This window comes from Lissotriton vulgaris, chromosome 5, assembly GCF_964263255.1.
Source record: "Lissotriton vulgaris chromosome 5, aLisVul1.2, whole genome shotgun sequence".
NCBI classification, from domain to species: domain Eukaryota; kingdom Metazoa; phylum Chordata; class Amphibia; order Caudata; family Salamandridae; genus Lissotriton; species Lissotriton vulgaris.
Window position 1 is genome coordinate 977,610,555 of NC_141693.1, and position 16,374 is coordinate 977,626,928.

Here is a 16,374-nt window from a genome sequence, read left to right on the forward strand (position 1 = left end):
GATATTAATGCTATATAAGCCTCAGTTAGGGGATGGATTTAAGGAAAAAACGCTAGGATGACAGGTGTCTCTCTCACTGATATGAGAAAATTGTGGTGACTTTTGAGTTCTTTAGCAGAGTACAGAGGCCCAAGGGATGTTATCATTGAGGCCCTGTTTGTTGGTGGACAGCCTATACAAAATTGTGGTGACTTTTGAGTTCTTTAGCAGAGTACAGAGGCCCAAGGGATGTTATCATTGAGGCCCTGTTTGTTGGTGGACAGCCTGTACACCCATCTCTGTTCTTTCTCGAAAAGGCGTTTCTGGATGTTCGGGCCAGGGGTGATTTGTTCAATTACAGTCCAGAACATGTCATTAGGTGTATGACCTTTTTCAAGGAAGTGGTCTGTTAGTCGGGTCGCATTCTTCTTGCAGCGGATGGTGCTGCGATGCTCACAGATCCTTTGTTTCACCTTCCTGGTTGTCATCCCAACATATCTTTTTTTGCAAGTGCATTCGATCAGATATACTACATTCTCGCTTTTGCAGTTTGTGTGTGCAATTTGTTTCCAAGTTTTTCCAACCTCTAAATCTAGAGTTTTTGTGTTTTTGGTTAAATGGCACACGCTGCAATCACCACAGCGGTAGTGTCCAGTCACGTCTGGTAGGCCCCAGGTCCTGGTGATGGAAGCTGTTGGCGGGATCTTTTTTACCTTGGGTCTGGTATTCACAAGGGTGTCTTTTAGGCTCTGTGATTTTTTAAAAGAAAAAAGTGGTTTTTCCCAGTGCAGATTCCCAGTGTTTATTATGTTCCAATGTTTGTTTATGCTCCTGGTTACTTGATTTGATATGGAATTGAAAGTAGTCACACAGGTCAGGGGAATTTCTGCCTCATTCTTGGTTTTTTCTTCGAGGAGTGCCTCTCTGGGTTGGTTCCTTGCCCTCTTTTGACATTTGTTGACTATTTTCTTAGGGTATCCACGGTTGTCTAGTTTTTTTGAAAGTTCGTCTGCTTGTGTTTTATAATCAGACAATTTACTGCAATTCCTACGCAGTCTCAGAAACTGTCCGTAGGGTAAATTTTCCCTAAGAGGTCTAGGGTGGAAACTTTCAAACCTCAGGAGGTTGTTCTTCGAGGTTGGTTTGTAGTGGGTTTTTGTTTCTAAATGATTCCCCTCTTTTGTTATCACTACATCCAGAAAAACAATCTCTTTTTTATCATGGCAACTCGTGAACTTGAGGTTCATATCACAAGTGTTAATCCAGGTTATGAATTGTTCCAGACGTTCGGTTGGTCCTTGCCAGATGGCGAGGACGTCATCAATATATCGCCTCCAAAATGTTAGATGTTCACGATATGGATTCGTATTAGTCAAGATGAATTTGTTCTCAAAATCGTACACATACATACCAGCTATACTGGGGGCAAAAACACTGCCCATTGAGGTCCCCCCGGTTTGTAGAAACAGTTTACCCTCGAATTCGAAAAAATTCCTTTAAAGGGCCAGGGTGGCGCATTCCAAAATGAATGCCTTTGGAGTGTGGTAAGGCCAGTCTGCATTCTCTAGAGTGTTCCCCAGGACTCGGATGGTGTCGTCCTGGGGTATACTCGTGTATAGGCTTTCAATATCAAAGCTTAGGAGTGTAGTATTTTCATCGACCTCCACCTCCTGTAATAGGTTCAATAGACTCTTAGTGTCTTGTAGGTAGGTTGTTGATTCTTGTACAATGGTTTTTAGAAAAAAATCGCAGAACCTGGACAGAGGTTCTAGCAGAGAGCCAATTCCTGAGACTATCGGTCGTCCCGGGGGGGGTAATTTCCCCTTGTGCATTTTAGGTAAGATGTAAAAATAAGGAATCTTTCCTTCAGTAGTACACAGGTAATCCGCTTCCTGTTTGGATATTGCTCCGTTGGTCTCTGCGATCTCAACTAGCTGACAAATCTCTGTTTTTAGACTAAGATTTTTAGACTAAAATCAACCTTTATGCCACCCCAACACGCAACACCGGTTGAAATAGTGACCTTCGAACAGGCCGTTTACAATGATGTTGAGAAAATGCAAACATCTTCCAGCTTTCAAAACTTGAGCAACATAGAGAGAACAGCATTAAAGGAACTACGTGCCTGCGAAACAACCATTATAAAACCTGCTGACAAAGGCGGGGGTCTTGTCATTATGGACACCACTGCCTACAGGGAGGAATGTAACCGACTTCTGAGCGACAGAAAAAACTACCAAGTCCTGGACACTGATCCCTCAAGCGATCTAAAAACAGAGATTTGTCAGCTAGTTGAGATCGCAGAGACCAACGGAGCAATATCCAAACAGGAAGCGGATTACCTGTGTACTACTGAAGGAAAGATTCCTTATTTTTACATCTTACCTAAAATGCACAAGGGGAAATTACCCCCCCCCGGGACGACCGATAGTCTCAGGAATTGGCTCTCTGCTAGAACCTCTGTCCAGGTTCTGCGATTTTTTTCTAAAAACCATTGTACAAGAATCAACAACCTACCTACAAGACACTAAGAGTCTATTGAACCTATTACAGGAGGTGGAGGTCGATGAAAATACTACACTCCTAAGCTTTGATATTGAAAGCCTATACACGAGTATACCCCAGGACGACACCATCCGAGTCCTGGGGAACACTCTAGAGAATGCAGACTGGCCTTACCACACTCCAAAGGCATTCATTTTGGAATGCGCCACCCTGGCCCTTAAAAGGAATTTTTTCGAATTCGAGGGTAAACTGTTTCTACAAACCGGGGGGACCTCAATGGGCAGTGTTTTTGCCCCCAGTATAGCTGGTATGTATGTGTACGATTTTGAGAACAAATTCATCTTGACTAATACGAATCCATATCGTGAACATCTAACATTTTGGAGGCGATATATTGATGAAGTCCTCGCCATCTGGCAAGGACCAACCGAACGTCTGGAACAATTCATAACCTGGATTAACACTTGTGATATGAACCTCAAGTTCACGAGTTGCCATGATAAAAAAGAGATTGTTTTTCTGGATGTAGTGATAACAAAAGAGGGGAATCATTTAGAAACAAAAACCCACTACAAACCAACCTCGAAGAACAACCTCCTGAGGTTTGAAAGTTTCCACCCTAGACCTCTTAGGGAAAATTTACCCTACGGACAGTTTCTGAGACTGCGTAGGAATTGCAGTAAATTGTCTGATTATAAAACACAAGCAGACGAACTTTCAAAAAAACTAGACAACCGTGGATACCCTAAGAAAATAGTCAACATATGTCAAAAGAGGGCAAGGAACCAACCCAGAGAGGCACTCCTCGAAGAAAAAACCAAGAATGAGGCAGAAATTCCCCTGACCTGTGTGACTACTTTCAATTCCATATCAAATCAAGTAACCAGGAGCATAAACAAACATTGGAACATAATAAACACTGGGAATCTGCACTGGGAAAAACCACTTTTTTCTTTTAAAAAATCACAGAGCCTAAAAGACACCCTTGTGAATACCAGACCCAAGGTAAAAAAGATCCCGCCAACAGCTTCCATCACCAGGACCTGGGGCCTACCAGACGTGACTGGACACTACCGCTGTGGTGATTGCAGCGTGTGCCATTTAACCAAAAACACAAAAACTCTAGATTTAGAGGTTGGAAAAACTTGGAAACAAATTGCACACACAAACTGCAACAGCGAGAATGTAGTATATCTGATCGAATGCACTTGCAAAAAAAGATATGTTGGGATGACAACCAGGAAGGTGAAACAAAGGATCTGTGAGCATCGCAGCACCATCCGCTGCAAGAAGAATGCGACCCGACTAACAGACCACTTCCTTGAAAAAGGTCATACACCTAATGACATGTTCTGGACTGTAATTGAACAAATCACCCCTGGCCCGAACATCCAGAAACGCCTTTTCGAGAAAGAACAGAGATGGGTGTACAGGCTGTCCACCAACAAACAGGGCCTCAATGATAACATCCCTTGGGCCTCTGTACTCTGCTAAAGAACTCAAAAGTCACCACAATTTTGTATAGGCTGTCCACCAACAAACAGGGCCTCAATGATAACATCCCTTGGGCCTCTGTACTCTGCTAAAGAACTCAAAAGTCACCACAATTTTCTCATATCAGTGAGAGAGACACCTGTCATCCTAGCGTTTTTTCCTTAAATCCATCCCCTAACTGAGGCTTATATAGCATTAATATCAACCTCTCTCCTATTTATGCCCTTTGACTATCCTGAGGTAATCCCCTCATTTTCTGATAGCCAACACTTGCATGTCCTTTCCCTTCATATTCATGTTCTAATCGCCAGTACAACACACTCCGTTTTTACGGGGACCTGGAACTGAGGAAATCCCTTAGTTTCTAATAGCCTATACTTGCATGTCCCTTCCCTTTTACTTCCTAAGCGCCAGCACAACACACTCCGTTATTACGGAGACCTGTGTTTTCCTTTGGTTGCTACAGCAACCCGGCGCGCGCGCGACGCTCACGTGATACGGTGACGTCATCACGCGACGCCAGCTAGCCACGCCCTCCACGCCCGCAATGGCGGCCGCCTTTAAACTCGGCGCTGCCTTTCTGTCTAACACGGGTACACGGAGGGGCGGACTAGGTGAGAAGTCACTCGTGAAGCCAAGAAACTGTAAGTAATACTAGCGCGAATGGAAACGCTTCGGTTTCCGGTTTATTTCCACAAAGGAGAGATGAGAACAATCGGTAATCTGATTCTGTCTCTACTGGTATTCTTTTCCCCTTGGCTTTACAGAATACGTTCTTTTGAGCATTGCTGCCTCCCCTCAATTCCTGTGCAGCAAGCATTTCTCCACTGAGAAGTGAGCATTTCATAAGTCCTTAACTATATATGTGTTATGTGTTTGTTTTGTCTTGTATGTTTTGTGGCTGTGGATCAAGTTGGCATGTCACCACGTCGGCATTTTCCTGACACTAATCTAAACACAGTCATTAGCTAGGCACGCACTTTTGAGCCTGTGTTTGACTGGTTTAAACATAAATTATTATGTACACAGTCACACCATTATTGATAGGTGTGCTATTCTAGGAAACTTCCCATCTGTATATTGTATTGATACACCGCATGCTGCACAATTCGCTGTTACGGTGTGTGGAATGACTCAGAGACAGAACGGACTACGTCACTTCACTACGTTACAGGCATGTAATCAACTTTTGTGACTTATAATCCTTTTATTTTTCACAGGTTTTTGCCATTTTCGGTAACCACATTTGGTTGCAAGTTTTTTACCCATTTATGCTAATTGCTAAATTGGGTGTTGAGAGGGTTGCAGGTATGGCAGGGCGTTAGTGTACCCTGACCACCCAACTCCTTTCCTTTTTTATGGTCCTGAAGAAAAACCGGTAACTCCCACCTATGGTTTGAAACATGTAGACCTATCACATAAATTCAGATACACTAGGTCCAATTAACGCCTTAACTGTATCTACACACACTATTTTTAACATTGTCCAGTAGCCTTGGAATAAATTATATTAAGTCATACCAGGACAATTTTTAACCCACTGACCTTTTTTTCACATTCATCACCCACATACCCGCTCCACTGTATTTTCAGGTGTCGCAGCACACCTTGACGGCACTCGGCTGTCAAGGTGGCCCCGATGATGAAGCATGTCACCGACCAGGTCGGTGAGTGAGGGGTTCCTTAAAAAACAAAGAAGGACTTCTTCTTACAAATCACGGTCTCATTCCACTGATACTGGCTGTATAGCCTGATTTCTGGTGGTACTCCTCCTATTTTGTTATAGAACTAGTAAACCAGGGGACTGGGAGTACCCTTCCGTCCACTTGAGTGGATAAAAATCCCTTTGCTCTCTATATCTTGTTAAATATATGCTGATTTAAAAGCTGCATATGCCGTGACTGTCAAGCTCTACCATCGGGCTATTTGTCGAGCCCGAGCGGCATTTTATGCTGCAGAATTTCGAAACAGCGCAAACCCGTCGAAGGCCATCTTCAAGGCTGTGAAAGATCTCATGGCGAAGCGGACCACCTCGGTGACTGTGGGTTCCATCTCCCATTGTGAATCCCTTGCTTCTTACTTCCTGGGAAAAGTCCAGGCAATCTATCGGGCATTCCCTAGCGTAGGGATTGACCTTGGAAGTTCCGATGGGACACCACATAAGTCTACCCTGCTTTCATTTCCCCCTCTTACCTCGGAGGGGTTTGACAAACTTGCTTTGCAAGTTAAATCTGGCTCTCCATCTGATCCAGTAAGGCCTGCTCTTTTCAGAGACCAGGCCTTTATGGGACGCTCTGTTGTGTGTTCCCTTGTCAACCTCTCCTTGGAGTCGGGTGTAGTTCCAACTAAGTGGAAGCAGGAGGTGGTGTCCCCGATCATCAAAAAACCCTCCCTTGACCCGTCTAAGCCTGAAAGTTATCGTCCCATCTCGCTGCTACCCTGGCCGGCAAAGATAACAGAGGCTCATGTCAATCTGGCCCTGTCAGAACATCTTGCCCGGACCAACGCCCTTGACCCCACACAAAATGGCAATCGTTCCTTCTGTGTTGCCATCCCTCCCTTCAATTCCAACTACCAGCCTCTGGCCATGGGGGTTCCGCAGGGGTCCTCACTGAGTCCCACGTTGTTCAATCTATACGTGAGACCGCTGGCCGATGTCGCTAGGCAGTGGGGCCTAACCCTGGTCTCATATGCCGAAGACACACAGCTGGCGGTTACTCTCAGCGGGGATGCGGAACAGGACGCCCCCAGGTTTCAGGATGGACTGAAGGCGGTGGCTAGCTGGCTGACGGGAAACTGTCTCCAGCTCAATGCCACTAAAGCAGAGGTAATGATTGTCGGAAGGTGAGTGGAGCTGTGGGGTGACCAATGGTGGCCACCAGAACTGGGACCAACCCCGACCCCGGTGTCGGAGCTGAAAAATCTGGGGGTCTGGCTGGACGCCGGCCTTACCTTTGTAGGACACACTAAAAAAACAGCAGCCTGTTGTTTTGGACTGTTGAGAGGCTTAAGACCAGTCCTCACATTTTTCGATGCCCCAACCAGACAGCTGGTAATCCAGGCCACTATCATCTCTCGCCTGGATTACGCTAGCTCTCTCCTGGTCGGGGCCAATCAGGCTGAGCTCACTCGCCTGCAACGGGTTCAAAATGTTGCGGCTAGAGCGATTGTTGGCCTGCCCAGATTTGGCCCGGTGGGGAGTGTTCTTCGCTCCCTACACTAGCTTCCAGTGAAGAAGCGTATCCTCTTTAAGGTCCTCTGTCTGACCTTTAAGATTCTGAGAGGAATAGGCCCTGAAATCCTGTCCAGCTCTCTTTCTCTTTATGTCCCCACACGCACCCTCCATTCTCAAAGCCAGGCCCTTGCTGTAGTCCCTAGATTTAGGCTCAGCCGTAAGGGGGAGCGTTCCTTCAGCGTAAAAGCTGCATCAGCCTGGAACTCTCTACCGGTTGAAATTCGTCTGCTGGATCACCTCTTGACCTTCCGGAAAGCAATAAAAACCCATCTGTTTTAGCCGCCCCCTTTAGTCTTTTTAGTCCTTGTCTTTTTCCCTGTTATGTTATGTTCCTCCTTGTCTATGCGCCAGGACGCTCCTTGGCTGGAGTAGCTGTGCGCACAACAAATAACAATAACAATAACAAGTGAACTTTTATCAAACCGTGGCATACATGTACGCAACATACGTAATCGTTAGCGGAGGCTGACACAGCAATTGGCTTTTATACCTTCCTTTCACCCACGTTAGCCTATTGCTGTGTCGGTCGCAGAGTTGAACACCCACTACGCAGTCAACTTCTGCTGTGGACATCTGATTGCAAATGTCCTGATGGCGAGGTCAGGTAGCCTCAATTTTAGAATGTCAAATGGGGTGTTTGTGAATGTTAAGTGTGTCACTACCACTCAAAATGGTGGCTATTTCGTTTACATATTCAAACTTTGGAGGACACTCATGTTATTTATACCTCCGCTGAGGGTATTTTGGTTGAATTGTTTTACAAAAAAGAATGTGTAAATAATACATTAGAAATGTTTTATTTACATATTCTTTCATATTTAAAGTATTGACAGCTACAAAACGACATTTGTGAAGTAAAAATGACAACACAAAAGTTAGTTTACACTATGTTGTGAAACCATTTATATTGGTAGCACAACATTACATTGGTGTTAATAATCAAAAATAATGTATGTGGCAAATGTTTTAAAATGTTCACAATTCTGCCAGTGCAGACATTTGAACCCTGGGAGAGTGAGGAGACAACAGTCTTAAGTATACCTCCCATTTCCAGAGCTGGCCGCCATGGAAGAATGGGATATTATCAATAAAGTTTCATCAATCAGTTTTCTTATAAAGCACGTCTACTCACCCATGAGGTCTTTACTGAATTGAGGCAGCAATGGTGATTGCCTGAGGAGCAGAGACAGGGAGTTCCAGGTCTTTGCAGCAAGGTAGGACAAGGATCTTCCTCCAGCCGTGGTCTTGCGGACCCATGGGTGGTGGTCAGGGCCAATTGGGCATAGATGTCTGGTGGGAGTGTAGAAGGAGAGGCGGTGGTTGAGGTATGCATTTCTGGTGTTGTGGAAGGTTTTGTAGGCATGTGGGAGGAGCTTGAAGGTAATTCTTTTGTAGATAGGTAGCCAGTGAAGGGTTCTCAGGTGGCCGTTGATGTGGCAGCGGGATGAGGACTTCGGTCTTGTCTGAGTTAAGCTTTAGGTAGCTGTCCTTCATCCAGGTGGCAACTGCCTTCATCCCATCGTGGAAGTTGCTCTTGGTGGCTGTGGGTTCAGCTCTGAGGGAGAGAATCCATTGGGTGTCATTGGTGTAGAAGACAATATTGAATTGTTGAATCAGTGTTTTCTGACAATGGCCGTAAGAGGGACCATGTAGTTGTTGAAGAGGTTGGGGCTGAGGGAGGATCCCTGGTGCACTTGCAGATGATTTCTATGGATTCTGAGTTGAACGGCGGAAGTCTGACTCTCTGTGTTCGGCTGGTGAGGAAGGAGCAGATCCATTCTAGAGCTTTGTTGCCGTGCCGGTGTTGTGGAGTCTTGCACAGAGGATGTGGTATGAGATGGTGTCTAAGGCGGCTGAGAAATCTAGGAGGATGATGGCAGCAGTTTTGCCTCAGTCGAGGACGGTGTGGATGTCGTCTGTAGCGACAAGGAGAGCGGTTTCAATGCTGTGGTTGCTTCTGAATTGTGATTGGTAGAGGTCCAGGATGTTGTTAGTTTCGATGAACTCGGAGAGTTGGGTGTTGAAGGCTTTCTCAATGACTTTGGCAGGGAAGGGAAGCAGAGAGATGAGTCTCTAGTTCTTAAGGTCCGTCAGGTCAGTGGGGGGTTTCTTCAGCAGAGAGTTGATCTCTGGGTGCTTCCATTTTCTGGGAAGGTGTCGGACTCGATGTAGCAGTTGCTGGTGCGGCAGAGCTCAGGTATGATGGAGGTGCCAGCTCTGTTGAAGATGTGTTAAGGGCAGGGATATAAGGGGGCTATGGAGTGGATACTCTTCATGATCCTGAGGGTGTTGTCAGAGGTGAGGATGGTCCAGTTGGGCATGGTCTGCTGGGTTCTGGAGCCATTGGATTGCAAAGCTGTCATAGATCTCCATGATCTTGCAGGTGAAGAAGGTGGCAAGGTTGTTGCAGAGGTTTTGAGAGGGGGGTAATGTCTGCTGTCTCTGGGCTGGCTTTGGAAAATTCTTTGACCACTGTGAAGAGTTCTTTGCTTTGTGTGTGTTGGGATTGATGCTTTCTTGGATGGCTGCTTTCTTTGTTTTGATGAGGTGGTGGTGTACAGTGATGGTGGATTTGAAGGCTGCGTGGTCCGTCCTGATCTTGCTGGTCCTTTATCTTTTCTTGAGCTATCTGCAGATGCGCCTGGACTCTTTGAGGGCGGGGGAGAACCAAGGTCACAGGGAATAGGCAAACTATACAAGATTTATGTCATCAGCTGGAGCCAGATCTTATGCCTCAAAACAGAAATCCCATATCTATTACACCAATTGTCAAACTTGTGGCACAGGATCATTCCAATACACTGTGGCAGTTTATGGTGGAATGTCCCTACCAACATTTGGTGGTATGCGACAAGACATTCTTTCATCAATGATGAGACACAGCAACATCCACTTAACATAAGATGTGCATTTGGCCAATGTGAGGGGGATGACTATGCAAGTCATCACATATTGGCTTGGTGTCACCATTGACAGAAAGCAAGGCAAATGCAAGCCTAAAAACTTCAATTCAATCACTGTGCAATTTTCTCAGTACAAGATATGTACACACAAAGTCTGTGTGTGCCTTCCATAGGAACAAACCATGGTCTCTTTGTACTTTGAAAAATCACAATTCAACTGCAAATGTCACAACTTTGAAATGTCCAATTCAAGATGACATGGTGAAGGTGCATAACAAAGCTATGTCATCATAGTAGAAAGAATTTGCCTGCAGCAATTGAGTACTGCCAGGATTTAGGACTATTGGTGTTATTGTTGTGAAATTCCTATTGTGAGGCAAAAGATCTGGCTCCAACGGTTGACATAATTCAATATCCATCATTATCATCAAGGAACTTTATTTTGATCACTTTGGATCATAAAAGTATAGACAAACAAGACAATCAACACACATATGCATAGAAATATAATTATAAAAAGCAATAAATATAATTATAAAACAGTGCAAAAAGCTCCTTTTAAATATAAGTTAAAAACAATATAAAACCACACATCTGATTAGCACAGGACAACTAACTATAGTGCATAGAAGTGTGACAGCTATATTGAACATCCAACCACAGTACATCATATGCATAGGATAATCCATTTAATAAATTAAAAACTGACTGTATATGTATCAAGCGCTTTATCCAAATTGCCATTAAAAACTTTGCCAGACAAAAAAACACGACCCAGCTAGTGTCAGACTGTAGTAATCTAAATGTTTTCTGGTATTCTTTAATGCCCAGGTTTTTGCAAAGGGGAACAATCCATTTTGCAAGCAGTTGTTTGCAGAGAGGGCAGAAACATAAAACACGTGAAAGTGATTCAGGACCTCCTTCACAACCTACACACACATCATCGTTTGTACCACTATCCTGTTGCTGTTTGCTGGTATATGATTTTACAGATAGAGTTTCATACCTAAACTGCAAGTAGAGTTTAATAGGTAAGGGGGAAACAATGTCATCAATGGTACTTTCATAAAGAGCCACTGGTTTATGGTCAGTGCAGGCCAAGGATATGAAGTCCTTACACTACATAACCTTATCAATTGCAACACTCTCCCAAAAGATTGCTTTAATGCTGGCTTTGCCAATTGAACACTTGGTCTCCGGTCTAATGCCAGAGCCACCCCTCCAGATGTGGTTTTCCTGTGTATTTGCCTTATGTTTGCAGTGTGTTGGACCAGGGACAACTGTGATTTTTCCACCTGTGGTCCCCAATATTGATTCTTTGTGAGTTTAATACCCAAGTGCTCAAAATGTGACACCACATCTAGGGGAGTTTCACCAACTAGCATCCTCCTCTTACAGAGTGTTGAATGCTGTCTCTTTAAAATCATGCATTTAGTCTTGGAGCTGTTACGCTCCAAGGCTTACTCAACACAAAACATTTGTAAGGAGTTTGGAGCTGTAGCAGTCCCTGCAGTGATTTGGATATTACCACACTATTGTATGGAAAGAGAAGTGCAGGGACCCTCCGCCCTCCTATCTTAGGTGCATTACAGCCATCCCTGTTTAAAAAGTCAATTACACCATTAATGTATGACATGAACAGAGTAGACGCCAATATGCACCCTTGCCTCACCCCCACCATCAATCAATATGAATGGGGTCAGTCAGGGCCCCATCCTCCTCCCATCTCACATGCTGCAAGGGTGTCAGCATGCAACCTCACTAAGAAATCCAATAAGGGGGTACCCAGTCTCCTAAACACCCTCCATAGCATGGCTTGGGGAACCAGATCAAAAGCTGAGAGAAGATCGACAAAGGCAACACAAAGTTTGCCTTTGTCGATAATCACCTCCCACCACTAAAATTTGCTAGCAAAACATCTGATCTACAGTGGTCTCATTTGATCTGACACCCACCTGCCAATCTGAGAGCACACTCACATTGTTTATCCAGTCTTTGATGTGGGCCAAAACCTGTTTACAATTTTTTTTTATTTTTTGTAAAGAATCAATCAGGCTTATAGGCCTGGATGTGCCCGATCTCACTTCTTGTAAATAGTAATGATTTAAGTTAGTTTCCAAGTAGGAGGAATCTTCATACCAGCTAGAATAGTGTTAGAAAGCAGGTTGATATATGGTCCCGAAGTTTCTGGATCTTCCCTATATAGATCATTAGGCATCTGTCTGGGCCTCTGGCATGACCAGGAATACAAGAATTGATGGATTTAAGAGTTTCATTTAATGAAAATTTCAAGCTATTAGGGTTAGAGAAGGAGCTAGTTTCAGGAGCGATATTATCACTCCTGATAGTGTCACACGTGGTAGAATAAAGCTGGCCAAAATGTGCCATCCATTCATGGGGTTGAATACATAAATTAAGTGTGGATCTATGACCATTTAATCAAAACACAATTGTCTTCCAAAAATACTTATTCTCATTAGAGAGTGCTTCATTCAGGTTTCGCAAAGTGAACTCTCCCATTCCCTTTTTGGTTTGTTTAGTACTTGCCAATAGCAAGTCCTACTTATAGTTATTCCTGGCTGAGATTTTGACTTTATTGCCACAATGAGCTCACTCTAGGCTAATCTACATTTCCCATTATACCAATTGACAGGATTTGACACAGCTTCTCCCTTACACCTCCCTTTCTCAATACCTCCCTAATATGGACAAATAGCTTGTTGTGACTGGTAGCAAATTCCTCAATCCTAGACACGGAAGGGAGTTTTGACAAATACTCATAATCCGCTATTACAATAATACATCAAGTACTTTTGGATTTCTCATCACCCAATCCCACCTAATGGTTCTGAGATTATTAGTATATGAAACAGTACCTATATCTCCATTGTCATAAGACACATGGCCTGGCGCTACTTCATCACGTAGTGACACTCTAAGGGCATTATGATGACTTTCTGTGAAATCAACTACTTCCATATCCAAAATGGCCAGCCATTGCTTTACATCTGCCAAAAAATAGTCTATTCTACTACAATGTCTTGGCCTATTGTATATCATTTTGCCCTCGATGTCTGAGGAACATCTACCATGTGTGGCTCTAAGGTCACAATTTAATGTAAGAGCCACCAATTGGCCAGCTTTAGCTGCCCATTTTGCTAAGTGGCGATCGATCTGTGGTACATCCCATTGGTTATCTAATTCATGGTTAAATTCAAGAGGAGTGGACACGAATGTTTCAAAGGTAGAATTTAAATCTCCAGCTACCAAGAGCCTATGCTGGACCACATTCTCTAAAAGTACTTTCTCTAATATATTAATTTCCTCGGTCTCCTCACTGCAGATCTCCACTTTATTATTGACGGTATACATTTTTAATGACAAACCAGATGGAAACACCAGCCTAGCAGCTAATATATCAGGAGAGGCAATGGACACTGGAGAAATTCTACACTGGAGTGGTGTTTTAACCCATGTACTCAGCCCTCCTGAAGGCCTTCCCCTTGCAGATTTTATCACATTTGGAAAGATGTGTAACTACACCTATGAAAAAGGGATAAGCACCACATCTCCTGAAAGAGACAAATGTCGAACGTTTCAATAAATTGACCCCACCCAACCTCAGACAATAGCTTCCTGCTACATTCCATGACAGAATTTTAATAAAGGCCTCATGGGGCAGCTTGACACCATCATGGACAGGGAGTGCCAACTCAGCAATGGTTCTTGCCCCATTTCTTGTGACGGGCCCAGATTACCTTATTATATAGGGAGTCCTTGTGTCTCCTAAAATCAGAAGCCAGCTTAGGGACCCTGTCAAGATATACCGTCGCAGACAGATCCTCTGTCTTACTTGGGGTATAGATACGATTTTTGACTTGGCCTCTTAGCCCAGGCCCACTGTATCCACCAATAATATTTTGCCTATTGAACCTGATTACTTTGATCATATCCCTTCTTCCATGTCGGTAAGGTGTGGAACTGGAAATGTAAAAAATGTGTTATGTACGGTTTGTTATATTTAATTGAATTTAATGGAATACTGTTTCACATTGAATGAAATGCTTGCTGATGAGTTTTTGGTATTTATATTTTGTTGCTATGGTAGAAATTAGTGATGAACATTACCTACTTGCAATTCATTTATGAATAAACAATACATTGGTTGTTTTACATTTTAAATGTATGATAGAAAGAAAAACAATTGAATGAATACAGAAAATACCTACAACACCGGTCTTTGACTTTTTTTGTTGCTTTTATTAAACAAAAGCAAATGAAGTAAAAGTGGATTTAAACAAAAACAAAAAAATAAGAACAAGTTAGTCTTGGTGAATAAAGCCATAATTGTTGAGCCAAAATTGTTTGAAGTCCAATGCACAAAATACAACTAGCCTCAGAAAGGGAAATGTGACCAGAAAATAGACCACAGAGTGAATGGTAGTCACACTCGAGGAATTTAGGTTACGCATCGCTTGTGGTGGTGGGGTCTTGCCATCCTCTCCTGTTGGTCCGGGTGAACATGTGCTCCTGTGGGGGTCTAGTGGATCCACAGTTGTAGGGACTGAGCCTGTGTTGCTTCTTGTGGCAGGGCCTCCCTTTCTGTAGCTGAGGCAGATGTAGTAGGGCCAGATTTAGTTGGACCGCAGAAAGGGGAAGATGGTGCAGGAAAATCCCTGCACATATGGGTGTAAATGTCCTGCAGCACCCCAGTCATGGAGCCCAAATTAGAGTTCAGATTCCCCATCTGAACATTGTGCCCCCTCTGCAACTGCCTCATGTCCTGGGGCTCTGTAAATATCTGGCCCATCATATCATGGGACTGATGGGGGATCCCATGAAGGTCTGTGTGCCAGTGACCCCAGTGTCTTCACTATTCTGGCCCACAGGATCCCTCCCATGACTCCCTATTCCCACTAACCTATGGCCTTGAGCCAGTGTGCCCCATCCAACTATATCCCGACTGAACTGCAGGTGGTGGTGGTGTCTCACCACTAGTCAGGACTGGTGGACACAAGAGGTTTGTTATGTTGTTTTTTACACAGGAAGTGGAGGTATATGTCTGCTGAGGTATTGTAACAGCTCAGGTGGGAGGTGTAGGTGTGGACCGAGGGAGACTCACTGAAGCCCTATGCCCAGGCAGACAAGATGGACCATGCTGGATTGTTAGTATCCAGAGACACAGATGTTTAGTCACATGCTCTGGCTGTTGGACCTATAATGAACTTAACAAAAATAATATTTAGTTTAAGTCTGTATTACACATCCACAGAGTTTTAAGCAAAAATAATGTAGCAAACTAAAATGGAAAAGGAATTGAATATCATGATTAGAACTTTCAGTGAGAATTTAATTAATTACACAAACTGTTTATGTTTCATACAAAACGACTTCAAATACTTCAAAAAACATGTAAGAAGATGTCCTGAAAGATGTTTAGCATTAGTCATCATATAAAAAGTGCAGAGTTCAGTTTTCACATATGCCACTTTCTACTCAGCATACAATTTTACATACCTGAAATCTTTAAGGTCAACAAACGTTGATTTGTGATATTAACAGCATCACAAGGACAAGAAAATGTAAATGGCAATATTTTTATCACAAAACTAAAACAAGGTAGTTGTAGTTATTTCAATGAAACATTCACAACACTTTTACATACCTGAAATCTTTAAGGTCAACAAACGTTGATTTGTGATATTAACAGCATCACAAGGACAAGAAAATGTAAATGGCAATATTTTTATCACAAAACTAAAACAAGGTAGTTGTAGTTATTTCAATGAAACATTCACAACACTTGAAAAAATTGTGACTTGAACATACCTTGTGTAAATCTGCAATAGGAAGAGAACAGATATTTACTATGTGAAACACATACATGCTATTTGTTATTTGGAGTACAAATGTTGGAATGGGTGAATACAATGTAAATGAATACCATGATATGTGCAGGCCAGACACTGGCAATACCAATAAATGCAATATCAGTGTATGCCATAACCTATGCCCACATAGCCATGCCAATACCCGTCAGTACAATATCAATGTATGTCATAACCTTTACCCACACAGTAGCACCAACACGGCAATGACAATATCAATGCATGTCATAATCCATGCACAAATGACGATACTGTTACTAGTAAGAACAATGTGGATGTGCGTTCTGAGCTAAGCAAACATGACCGTGTCAATACCAGTAAGAACAATGTCAATGTTTGCTATGACAACTGTATGCACAATGTTAAGGAT